The 13,231-nt window shown below is 41.9% G+C and overlaps 1 long non-coding RNA gene across 1 annotated transcript; it reads left to right on the top strand.

Moving 5' to 3' along the window:
* Positions 1–2,265: 2,265 nt before the first annotated feature.
* LOC307055235 lies at positions 2,266–3,873 on the top strand. The gene is made up of 2 exons (XR_013810972.1): positions 2,266–2,305; positions 3,451–3,873. It is a non-coding gene; the product is annotated as an uncharacterized lncRNA (long non-coding RNA).
* The last annotated feature ends 9,358 nt before the right edge of the window (positions 3,874–13,231 follow it).

Genomic DNA, 13,231 nt, shown 5'->3' with positions numbered 1-13,231 from the left:
ACGCACGAAAACCCCAACTTAACGCGCCTGTGAGAGCTCAGTCAACGTCGACCGCGCCGTTGCCTACTCGGCTTATATAACCTCCCTCCAGCCCCGTCGTGGAGGCTGCCGATTGGCGAAGGCCCTGCTCGTTGGAGGCCGCTGATTGGTCCAGGCCACCAAGCTGGCCGCTGCGGATTCGAAGCGGCCTCCTCCGCAGCTAACGTCACCGCGACGCCCCCTGGGCTGACTCATTGGCTGCTGGGCGCGCCCAACAGTCACCAATGGAAGGCAACATCCGCCCCATGCTCCGGCTCCATTGGTTTAGCAGCTGCCTGTCCGTGACGCGACCTTCCACTCCGAGGCGGTTTCCGTCGGTAACCGCTGAGGTCCCGCCTCCACGCTGAGCCCTAAGGATGCGGGAGTCAGTACGGCGTGCTTGATTCCCCCGAGGCAGTGGGTCCTGGGTCCCTTGCTTCTCCACTGCCCGCCCGCCTGCCCTTCCTCCATCCCTCCCGAGGGAAGCGGCTCTTCCTCCTCCTCGTCTCCATCCCGTCCCAGGCAGGCAGGTATCAGCGTAGATGCTGTGATCACCTCAGAACAAATTTCTCTGCCCTTCATAGCTACTACGGGTACTAGAGTGTCCAAGCCCCAGGGCCTTTTGTTGTTCACCGAGGTGCGCAGCCCTCGACTGGGGCCTGGTCTGGGCACTGCCCGGTCGCGAGTCATAGCTCCTACTAGCCAGTTATTTCTCCCCGGCACCCCCTGCCCCGCTATCTTTGTCTATACCAGGCATCTCCACATTGCCTTGCCCCACGGTAAGTCCCAGGGCAGGCCTGGCCAAAGTAATTGATTCCTAAGTAATTGACTCGGGAGTCCCCTCCCCATGTGGCAGCTCTCCCGTGAAGAGCTTACTAATGCCATCACTCCCACCCTGGGATGTATCATTTTCCTAACTTGTCACCCCCTGTCTTTCCTCTTCCTGCCCATCATTTCCCATTGTGGATCAGATTATCATTTACAAGGCCTTCCTCATCCTTTTTGGATATGTTTTTACCTTCACTCCTTCTGGAAAAGGTCTGATCTGTGCTTAAACGCGTTTGATAGACAAAGACGTCTTGATAATGCCTTACTCTTGTAGCAAAAAGTATAAAGGCTGCTATTTACTTCAGGCTTACTATGTGCCAAGCATTAGTCTGTCTCCTGTGCCTTTTGGTCCTTACAGTTCAATACTTGACATTTCCCATTTTACAGATGAGAAAATTGAAACCAAAAGAGATTAATTAACTAGCTTAAAGTTATAGAGCTGATAAGTGATGGAGTTAGGATATCCAAGTCAGCTTGACTCTGTAGCCAATGCTCTTAACAATTTTTAAAAATGAAGTTCATTTATTCAACAAATCTTTTTGGGGGACCTACTAGAGACAGGCCAGAGGCCTGACACAAAATATTTTTGAGATGATTACAGAAAATTCATGGGACTTATCGTAGTCAGGCGCTAATAACTCTAGTATTTTTTGCACTAAATGTTTTCTTGAGATTCACTAGTATGAACAATACTGTGTCCAAATAGCACTGAAACATCTTACACACAGTTGACTAAGATGCTGAGCCTAGGAGTCAGTACTCAAGAATTTTCCTATCTCCTTTAGTGCTCCTCAAGGTTATACTGGTGACTCAGAGTTGACTCCATTCTTACTACAGAAGTTGCATCATCCATCTCTTTCAACAGGATTTGTATACTGCTGTAACACTGACCCTTCTTTAGGTTACCTTAGTCCATTATCAAGATAGAAATCACCATTCCACCACATTACAGCTACGTATAATTTCAAGCAAATTTTCTGTATATATCATAGTCCATATCCATTAAAAACAGAGCTCTTAGTTTCAGCCTCACCCTTGACTGATGGAGTAACCTTTGCAACTCTACTTTTTCTGAGATTTAGAAAAGTGATATCTGGCTAACTGCTAAAGGGAATTGAGTATATTGGTGGTTGTAGTATCTTTTAAATGTCAAGTATATTAGGTATGTTATATATTACAATATATTGCAAAGTGCATTCATTTATGGATTGAATAGGAAAGTGCATAGATAAATCTAGTTTGCTGAATCGTAAATGCCGATAATAGTGTCAGTGCCAAGTTATCAATATTTAAATAAGTGCTAGACACTATGCTAAATGTTTTAAGTGCATTATCTCTTTTAATCCTTTTGAAAACATTTTTTTAAACCCCTAATTTTAGGGCTAAGGAATCCGAAGCTCCAAGAGGCCAAGAAACTTGCCCAGGAGATCACACAGCTGAGAAGATATGGAGCCAGGATGTGAGCTTTGGCCGTTTAATTTTTAATTTCTGTAGTCTAGGTTGTCATCCTGAGCTTCAGGTTTAGAAGACTTACATATCGTTTTTAGGATATAGAGTAGTTACATAGTTTACAAGTATTTTGATATTGGGCAATAGACAAATGTAGAGTTTATCTAGTAATTTAAACCAGCTCATTTCACTTGTGCTCTTATGGGTAAGAAAATAGATTTCTATTTCCCATCTGATCTCAGAAAGCTAAGCAGAGTCAGGACTGATTAGGATTGAATGTTGTTTAGTCCCCAAATCTTCCTTTCTGAAAGGGAATTAAAGGCATAGAGCAAGAAGGAAAAGGAAAAGTCCTATGTAATTGACAAGTTGAAGTTCTGATAATTAAGAATTTTTCACATGCTTTGTTGGAGAGAATATTCAACTAAGAGATAGGACACATGACCGTAGGAAAAAACAACCTCCCAGAGCCTCAGTTTCTTCATCTATTGAGTGTCAGGGATTTCTGTCCCTGCCTGTCTTAGTGGCTTGTTTCAAGAATCAAATGAGATACTGTATGGGAAAGTTGTAGAATAGTGGTAATGCTATTATTTATCATGTAAATATACTATGAGAATAAATTTTAGAAGCTCTTCAAGAAAACCACCTCTTGAGAGTGAATTTTCAAGATTACTTTCAATGGGAAATAATAAGTTTGGGGATTACACTGAATTTGACAAAGATTTTTGGAAATGCTTTGAAAAGTGCTACATCTAATTACTCTCTTGGGGACTTCCCTGGTGGTCCAGTGGGTGAAACTTTGCGCTCCCAATGCAAGGGGCCTGGGTTCCATCCCTGGTCAGAGAACTAGATCCCACATGCATGTCTCAACTAAAGATCCCGTGGCGAATATCCCACGGTGTAGATCCTGAATGCCGCAGCTAAGACCCAGTGCAGCCAAAATTAAAAAAAAAAAATCTCTCTTATATTGGCCACAAAGATATCTTTTTTATTAAGAGACTGGGAATAATTCCTTAGCCTTCATTAAATAAGGGAGTGAAAGAAAAGTATCTCCCTAATACCTGAGCTGGGAGTAATAGGAGGTATTAATCATGTAAGACTTTTTAGTACTTCTGAAGGTGCAATGTGCTATTCAATAAGTTTTGTCTTCACTTTTAGAAAATGAATTTAATCATTAATAGAGAACCTTCCCCGCCCTTCCCCACACACAAAAGTAACAAAAAGGGCTTCTGTGGTGGCGCAATGGTTAAGAATCTGCCTGCCAATGCAGGGGACACGGGTTCGAGCCCTAGTCCGGGAAGATCCCGCATGCCGCGGAGCAAGTAAGCCCATGCGCCAAAACTACTGAGCCTGAGCTCTAGAGCCCACGAGCCACAACTACTGAGCCTGCGTGCTGCAACTGCTGAAGCCCACGCACCTAGAGCCCGTGCTCCACAACAAGAGAAGCCACCACAAAGAAGCCTGCACACGGCAACGAGGAGTAGGCCCCGCTCGCTGCAACTAGAGAAAGCCTGCGCACAGCAACGAAGACCCAATGCAGCCAAAAATAAATAAATAAAAATTTTAAAAAGTAACAATTCATTTTCTGTTCTTCACGTGTTTTTTTGGAGAAAGGTATTTAGGGGGGCATGTTGTGTCAGTGTGATGGGAAAGATCATGGGGTTTGCAAGCATTAAAAACTGAGTTCCAGTTTTGGCACTAACTAGCTGTGACTTAGGGCAAGTCACTTAATCTCTCTGAGGCTCTGTTCACTAGTATGTAAAATGGATATAATTCTGCCTCCTCACAAAACTATTTATGATTAAGGTACTTGATTAGTTGTAAAGCATTTTAATTTTATACATAAAATGTTAGTTTTAGTTTTTCTTCTATCTTTTTTTTTTTTTTTGCGGTACGCGGGCCTCTCACTGCCATGGCCTCTCCCATTGCGGAGCACAGGCTCCGGACGCGCAGGCTCAGCGGCCATGGCTCACGGGCCCAGCTGCTCCGCGGCATGTGGGATCCTCCCGGACCAGGGCACAAACCCGTGTCCCCTGCATCGGCAGGCGGACTCTCCACCACTGCGCCACCAGGGAAACCCTTTTTCTTCTATCTTAAGTTTTCCTTTGAAGTAAAATAAGCTACTGGGGATAAAGAGCTACCTCTATAGCTTCTGAGTGATAATATTTGATATATGTCTTAAATTTCTAAATTTTTAAAATAGGAAATATATATACATGGTGTAAAATTCAATGGGTGCAATATACAATATACAATGAAAATAAGTTGGCCTGCCACTCAGTCCCCAGCCCTGTTACCCTACACTAATGAAGGTTACCACTGTCACTACTTTATGTTGCCTTCTAGAGATGTTTTCTTCATATGCAATGTGTATGTGTGTATCCCTGTTTTATTTTTTAATTTTTTTATAGCCTCCCTGCTTATTTTTAAAAATTAATTAATTAATTAATATATTTTTGGCTGTGTTGGGTCTTCGTTGCTGCGCACGGGCTTAATCTAGTTGAGGTGAGTGGGAGCTACTCTTCATTGTCGTACGTGGGCTTCTCATTGCGGTGGCTTCTCTTGTTGCGGAGCATGGGCTCTAGGCCCGGGGGCTTCAGTAGCTGTGGCTCGCGGGCTCTAGGACATGGGCTAGAGCCATGGCTCACGAGCCTAGCAGCTCCGCGACATGTGGGATCCTCCCGGACCGGGGCACGAACCCGTGTCCCCTGCATCGGCAGGTGGACCCTCAACCACTGCGCCACCAGGGAAGCCCACCATTTATTTTTTTTTTTTATTTTTATTTTTATTTTTTTTTTTTTTTGTGGTATGCGGGCCTCTCACTGTTGTGGCCTCTCCCGTTGCGGAGCACAGGCTCCGGATGCGCAGGCTCAGCAGCCATGGCTCACGGGCCCAGCCGCTCCGCGGCATATGGGATCCTCCCAGACCGGGGCACGAACCCGTATCCCCTGCATCGGCAGGCGGACTCTCAACCACTGCGCCACCAGGGAGGCCCCCACCATTTATTTTTAAAATAAGCTTTACAAAGTATTAAGTTTCTATTTAACTTATATCTGTATTCTAGAATTTCTTTAATTTGCATGAATTTGGCATTTAAAAATTTGTTATCAGGAGTAAACAATTTCCATTTTGAAATGACAATTTATGATTTGTCAGTATGATGAAATATTATGTAGCCATTAAAATTGTTGATATCTGATTTTCAAAGAGTATATAAATTGTAAGCATGTTACTTTTTTTGTCTATACTTTTTGTTATTAAAAAAATCTATCAGGAGCTTAACAAGCTTGAAAAACTTTGAGAACTTAAAACTAAGTAATACAAGACAATGAAAACAGTTGTCAGTGAAAGATGTAAAATATGATTACGTTAAAGATATTTCATATATTATAATTAGTCTTGGGTCAAATTCAAATACAGATAATGCACAAAAGCTTTATGATCCATTAACATTACAGCTCCTATCAGTCTGGACATCCCTTGCACTGGTAGAAAAATCAGTTTTATAGTAGATTTCATTGGGCTGAAGTATGAGTTGCATAATTTATGATCCTGTTCTACAGGAAATGATCCTCATTTCCAGTATTCTCAAGTTTTAGGCTTTTATCTGTTGTCCTCGATTTAGCCAATAATTTAAAATTCCTTGGCAAATGTTATAAAACCATACGACTATGTGAGTACACTGCCTTAAATCAAAAGCTCCATCAGCTTCATAGTAAATCGACCTCTGAGTATCACTATTTCTGAACCTGCCAGTGGGGGCCAGTGCAGGACAACCAAGGGCCCAGAGCATGGAGTAGGGCTGTGACTGGAATCTTGTCCTTTACTTTCAACTGGACAGTTTAAGTGCAAAAAGGACTTTATGAAGGATATTTTGTGCCCCTTGTGTATAGGACAGCTTCCATGTCTGTCTCTCTGGATTTTCCAGAGATTTAGAAAAATTTTCCCATTAAGAAATAACATATAGTTAATTCACATGTATTTTTTGTTATTCAAAATGTGATGAGTCAACCTAAATGTCCATCAACAGGGGATGCTAAATTAACTAGGGTAGATTGTACTATGGAAATATTGTGCAAGGTTCAAAACAATGAGGTAGATTTTTATGTATCTATATGGAAAGATGCCAGGATTTACTATTACATGAAAAAAGCATTATAGAACGTGGAACAGTATGTACAGTGTGATTCTATTTGGGTTAAACAACCCGCCACCAAATCTGGACAGATATGTATCAAATTGACAAGAGTGGCTCCTGGATGGAATTGGGTGGGAATCAAGAGGAACTTTTGACTTATTTGTATTGTATACATTTTTTAATTTTTATTATTTATTTATTTATTCTTAAAATTTTTATATTGGAGTATAGTTGATTTACAATATTGTGTTAGACTCAGATGTACAGCAAAGTGATTCAGTTATATGTATACATACATCTATTTTTTTTTTAGATTCTTTTCCCATATAGGTTATTACAGAGTATTGAGTAGAGTTCCCTGTGCTATACAGTAGGTCCTTGATTATCTATTTTATATATAGCGGTGTGTATATGTTAATCCCCACCTCCTAGTTTATCCCTCCCCCCCACCTTTCCCCTTTGGTAACTGTTTGTTTTCTAAGTCTGTGAGTCTGTTTCTGTTTTGTAAATAAGTTCATTTGTATCATTTTTTAGTTTTCACATTAAGTGATATCATGATATTTGTCTTTCTCTGTATGACTTCCTTCACTTAGTATGACATCTCTAGGTCCATCCATGTTGTTTATTGTATACATTTTTAAGAACAAGAATTAATATATTACTTGTCAGATTGAAAATAAATTTTATAAAAGAGATTAAGAAACAAAAAACGACTAAGTTAGCCTTTAGCAGTGAATGTTTGCCTGCTGCTTGAGTTTGAACTATGTCAATGCATAACATTTGTGTTTTGCTTTATGGTAAAAAGCTTTGACCTACCTACTTTGGTTTTATCCTCAAAACAACCAGACGGGATAGATAGGGTTGGTGACGTTTCTGTTTTATAGTTGAAAATACAGTCTCAGGGACTTCCCTGGTGGTCTAGTAGGTAAGACTCTGAGCTCCCAGTGCAGGGTGCCCAGGTTCCATCCCTGGTTGGGGAACTAGATCCTGCACGCATGATGCAACTAAAGAGCCAGATGCCCCGTGTGCCGCAGCTAAGACCCGGCGCAGCCAAAACAAACAAATAAATAATTATTTTTTAAATTTTTAAAAATAAATAAAAAAAGAAAATACAGTCTCAGAGTTCATTCTCTGCTGTATTGGTTTCTATCCATGTTATTGCTATATTTACGTATCACCTAGTTTATAATTTAATTGACTCAGATGAGACACTAAGATTAATCTTTGCACAAGCTGTAGCTATCTACACCTAAGTATGTACTGCTTCAAATGAATTCATTTCCCAAACTGTGTGCCAAATAGATTTTAAAAATTGCACATAGATAAAGTCTTTGTTTTTCTCCCTTTCATCTTGCTCTCTCTCTTCCTAATCTTTATTTTTTTCTGGATATGGCCCTGCTTTTCTTTCTGGTATGGTTTGCTCTCAATTAACTGTCGTATTTCTTTCCTAAAGATGGATGCATAATAACTTAAATGTTACTTTTCCCAGGGGCATGTGTTTTTTAATTAGGATCTCTTGAGGAACAGCCTCCAAATTCAAACGAATGCAGGTATTGGACTAGATGATCTCTTATACTCAGCTCTAACATCCAGGATTCAATGTTTCTAACACTAAGGATGACATTTCAGGGGGCTTTCATGGATGTGAGGAAAAAATATTTTTGTCCAGAAATACTTGCCAAAGACCCCCAAGTCACTTGGCATAGCACCTGCTTTCTTGTCTTACCTCCAAGACTGGCTGTGCACAAATGAAAGAAAGGACATTAAAAAAAATTCTGAGTATGTCACTGCTCTCTGCTCCTGTGGCAGAGTGGTCTGCAGAGTGAAGAACTGAGCTCTGATCAAGATCTGGTTCGAATTCTGTTGACTATGGACAAGCAATTTCATATCCCTGTATGTCAAGGAAGGCTGAGTGATGTAGTGGAAGGAAAAAGGCTTTGGCCATGGTTTACTGTTTATTCATCCCATTCATTTTTTTTTAAAGAAGATATGTATTACATCTTGGTAGTATGGCAGGTTCCAGAGAGACAGTGGTGAATAAGACAGGGTTCTCCGCCCTCAAGGAGTACTATTTATTGAGTGTCTTTTCACCTCTTGAGTTCACTTTCCCCTGTGTAAAAGGCGTTGAGAAAAATACTTCATATTCCACAAGAATTACTGTTGCTGTGATCATCGTTCTAATGTGCAGGTTGTGTTCCTTGGATGCACTGGCTGGAAAAAAAGATTGAGAACAACTTACCTAGTTCAAGCTCTTCATTTGTAGGTTGACAGAGAAGGGCTCAGAACAACTAATTGACCATCCCAGTGCCCTTTTTACTTACTACACACAGTGTGGTTTCTTCACAACCCTCAAGAGCTTTTTGCAACTTTGGGGGCCCTTTCCTTTCCCCTTAACCTGGCCTGTGTGGTCCAGCCCACTTATAGTACTGTACTCAGTGTTAAGTGAGGGCAAACTGTGAATGCATTCATTTTGCTCAGGCTGGGTTCTTCCTTAGCAATCCTCACATGCCATTTCTTTCTTCAAATCCAACCATTCAGTAACTCCCAAGTGTTAACTTCCTTCTTAAAGTCATGGCCCCTCAATTTGATGAAGACTTCCGCCAGGAATCTGGAGCACTTTGTACCTTAGCTTATGATTATGATCCTTAATCTGTGTGAACTATCCTTTTACCCTAAATTGTAAACCATATCCTGTTGCTTTTTTCATTCCCTTGTTGCTTTGGACAATGTTTTATAACAGAGCTGAGGAATAATCTTTGATCTGATGGAGTTCTTGATTCAGTTGAATGGCAGTATGATAGCAATAATACCTGACCAGTTTACCACAGAATGCTCTTGTGGTAATAAAACAAGGCTATAAATCTGAGGCAAATTTTGACGATTTTTAAAGATAATACATCAAGGAGGATGACTGAATGGAAAGCAGTCTGGGAGCTGAATCAGATCTGAAATTGTTGCAAAACTGATGCCTTTTTTTTTTGGTCTGGAGACTCCTAGTGTTGGACGATATAATCATTGTGTTCAATTTTTTGAAAGACTATCAAGTGGAAAACATTCTATATTGCTCCAGGCAGCATAACAACTAGCAATGGAAGGAAGTAAAAGGGAAGTAGATTTTGGTTCAGCAGAAGAACTTTCTAACATTTAACGCTGCCCAACAGTTGACCAGGCCTCCTTACTTAAGGAAGTGAACACCCTGAAATTTGAACTGTTTGAAAGAGAAGTTGGATGATTATCTGGCTGGAGTGTACAAGAGGGAATTCCTGCCTGGGCCGGAGGTGGACTAATGACCTTTAAGCTGTCTTCCAATTCTAAGGTTTCTAGGACTGTTCAGCTCAGTTAACTTTATATTTGAATATATCTGAATTGTTTTTATTAAAAATTTTGTATTAGATAAATTGTCAATCGACCTAAAAAACTGTATGGTCAAGTAAAATTTGATAAAAGGGGTGGGATATCAGGTTTAAGACTGAAAATCCAGATAACACAAAGGCAATTAAAGACCCTTTTGACAGAAAGGAAGAAGAGGGGTGTGTGGGTGTGTGTGTTTCAAATGATGTGTTCTGGCCAAGTGACACTTGTTATCTAAAACATAAATGCTCTAAATTGTTTTACTTTACACATACTTGCTCAGCCGGATTATTCACATCCATCAGTACCGTACGCGGAAGCAAGGGTGAGTGTTTGGTGAACAATTTTCCGGAAGCCGTTTCGCGGTACTCCAGCAGCTCAAGACTGCTCCAGCCTGCTGCGGACTTGGGTGGTAAAAGCGGAAGAGGCACCGCTAGCTGCCGGCCTGAACTACTAGTCCCAGGGGCCCCCGCGGCGCCGCGCACGCGCCGTGGCGTGGCGGCAGCGCCGCCGCAGGACGCAGGGAAGCCAACTAGCTAGTGGCGGCGGCGGCGGCGGTGGTGGTGGCAGTTCGCCGCGAGGGCGACGGCTCCGAGGCCGAGTGGCGGTCCTGCGCAGACCTCGGTGCCCTCCTCCGCATGATCTTCTTGGTGAGTGCACGTCCCCGATCCAGCTGCGCGGAGTGCGCGGCTCCTTGCCTGGCGGCCGTGCTGCTTCGGCCTAGGGCCGCAGCCTGCGCTGACGGTGGGCCCCCGGGTCCAGCTGACCCCTGGGCCCTTCCCTGCAATGAGGGGAGAAGTGGGGGTGGGGGCACACGGTTAGGTCCAGGGAGAGATGTGGCGGCGCGCAGGGGCCAGGGCAGCCTGGGGCGGACTGGAGGGAGGGACGCGTGGGGGATGGGATGGGAAGGGACAGGAGGACCGCGGGGTGGCTTCGGGTGAGAGCCAGAGGCGAGCGACCTGGAAGCCAGGGAACTGAGTATGGGAGGCGAGGAGGAGGTGGAATGTCTTCTGAGTGCCGCTGGTGAAGATGTCTTGCTTCGGAGACTCTTGACAAGCTGGATTTACGGGTCGGGCAGCCCACCTACCAAAAACGTACACACCGTACTTGGCATCTTTCCACTTCCTGTTGGAGGTCTGTAAGTGAGAAGCTGTTGGTTGCTTCCATCTCCTTTCCTTCAATTTCGCCTTTTATTGACTGGCAAAATTTAAATGGGTGCTGGATAGGCAAATCATAGAAATAAACAGGGTTCTGTGTATACATCTGCGTAAAAACAGGGAGGCATGGTGGTATGTTCAGATGAGAGCTAGATCAAAGGAGAAATCAGTGTTTTTATTTTAAAATTTGTGGCAAAAATCAGTTTGAGCAAGGTTTTGAACTAGAAGGGATTTTTAACCAGGGATTCACCAGTTGGTGGATAGAAATCAGGGGCTCCTTGAGCTAGAATGGGGATAAAATCACGTCTTTATTTTTATTATCTGATAACTGTATTATCATTTCCTTCAATTATGAATGTAAGCAACAAACCGCAGTAGAATTAGCAATGCCTGTGACTTTGTCACCAATAAAAATTACAGATATTTTTGTGTCATGTTTACAGTTGTTGCAGATGTCTCAAAATATCATTGGTGATATACTCCAATAAACATTTTAAAAATATCATTTATGCTCATAATTTTTTTGAATTATGGTATTAGTGAATCCACCGTTAGATCTTGTTACTTAATGTGATAATAAAGGTGTACATATATTGCAATATCAGGGTTTTTCAATTGTTTTGCTAATATTCAGTATAATTAGTTTTTTTTGTAATCCCATATATTTAATTATGCATTTAAAAGCAATCTGAGAAGGGGTCCATAGGCTTTACCAGACTACCAAAGAGACCCATGGCACAAAAAGATTAAGAATTCCTGAAGTAGAAGTAAGTTTTGGGGATCTGTAAGTCTGCCTGGAAGAATATTTTTCTCATTAGATAAGAAAAAAGTCAAGGCAGATAGGACGATAGTGTAGATGAAAGAGGGAATTTTGTAATCAGGGAAGTAAGAGAAAGGATTTGACTGGGATCAGAGTAATCGTTTTGAAAGATAGAATAGACCACAGATATTTCTTTCAGGGTACTGGGGAATCGGCAGAATAAATCTGAGGAAGAAAGGGAAGTGAGTAGTTTGGCCCTTAGATTTTTGTGTTAACTAGGCATCTTCTAGTTCCAAGTGATTGAAGGGCTTGAGCTCTCCAAGCTCTTGTATAAGCCTGTGAAAGAAAATTTTAGCATGTGCTGGTTTTCTTTAAGGCATGTAGATAGTGTGGCTTTTAAAGGGGTGAGGATATTCTAACTCTTCTTTTTTTTTTTTTGGCTGTGCCGTGTGCGGATTGTGGGATCTTAGTTCCCCAACTAGGGATTGAACCCTGGCCTTGGCAGTGAAAACTCTGGACTGTCAGGGAAGTCCCCATCTATCCTTAAGTGAAAAACTGCAGGATCTCTCTTCAAGTATATTTTCCTATTGCCATTCTTCTTTTCATATATGATAGAAAGTAAACGTGCAGATTATAGAGTTGAAGAGTTGCTAAGTCATTTTCTTGAAATTCCATTTTAAATTCTTGTAGTTCAGCTTCATTTTGGCATCAGACTTCTCACTGACAAATCACTTTTAACATTTTTTCAGAATATTCGTGATTTGAAATTTGCACCTGTTTGTAAAGCACCTGTCAACATCTTGTGTGAGATGTTTTTTTCCTCTAAAATAATAGCAGTAATGAAAAACCACTACGGCAGACTATTTCTGGAAAAGATTAAGGGGAGGGTGTGGAGAATTGAAGAAGAGCATTTTGTGAAACAGATATTGGCGCCGAAATAGTTTGTGTTGAATTAAACACGCCATATTACAAATCACTGCCTTGGAGAGGTCTTGCCTGATACTTTCTGGGTCCTTACACTGCCCTCTTGGTCATTCTTTCTCTCCTGCCCCTTTATTGTATTTATAGTGTATATCTACCCGGCATCATATTATTTGTATATTTATTTTATACATAAAGGGTCAGGAAAATTTAGATTGGAGATGGAGATACTACTACTGAATGAGAGAGTGGGAGACTGGGGAGTGCTGTGTGGAGATGGCATTTGAACTGGACCTTCAGTCATAGATGTGATTAGCTATAGGGATATTGGAGAAGGGCTTCAGGTGCAGGGAACAACTTGAACAAAGACAAGGATAGAGGAGTTTGTAAATCAAATAAACATCTAAGTCAGCTTGCCGCCCTCCCTCCATCCCTCCCTTCCTCTCTCCTTCCATCCACCCATCCAGTGTGTTAGGTCTGTAAAAGGGAAAACGGGAGAAAAGATTATGTATAGCGGTGGCTTGGGACGAACAAAGGCTGAAAACTCTAGGCTCCCCAGGTGATAGTATGTGACCGTTTGCCTCCAGGTGGATCTCTCCCTCCTAGAGCCCA

This window comes from Hyperoodon ampullatus (assembly GCF_949752795.1).
Source record: "Hyperoodon ampullatus genome assembly, chromosome: 6".
Lineage (NCBI taxonomy): Eukaryota > Metazoa > Chordata > Mammalia > Artiodactyla > Ziphiidae > Hyperoodon > Hyperoodon ampullatus.
This window is presented reverse-complemented; position numbering and strand designations above follow the sequence as displayed.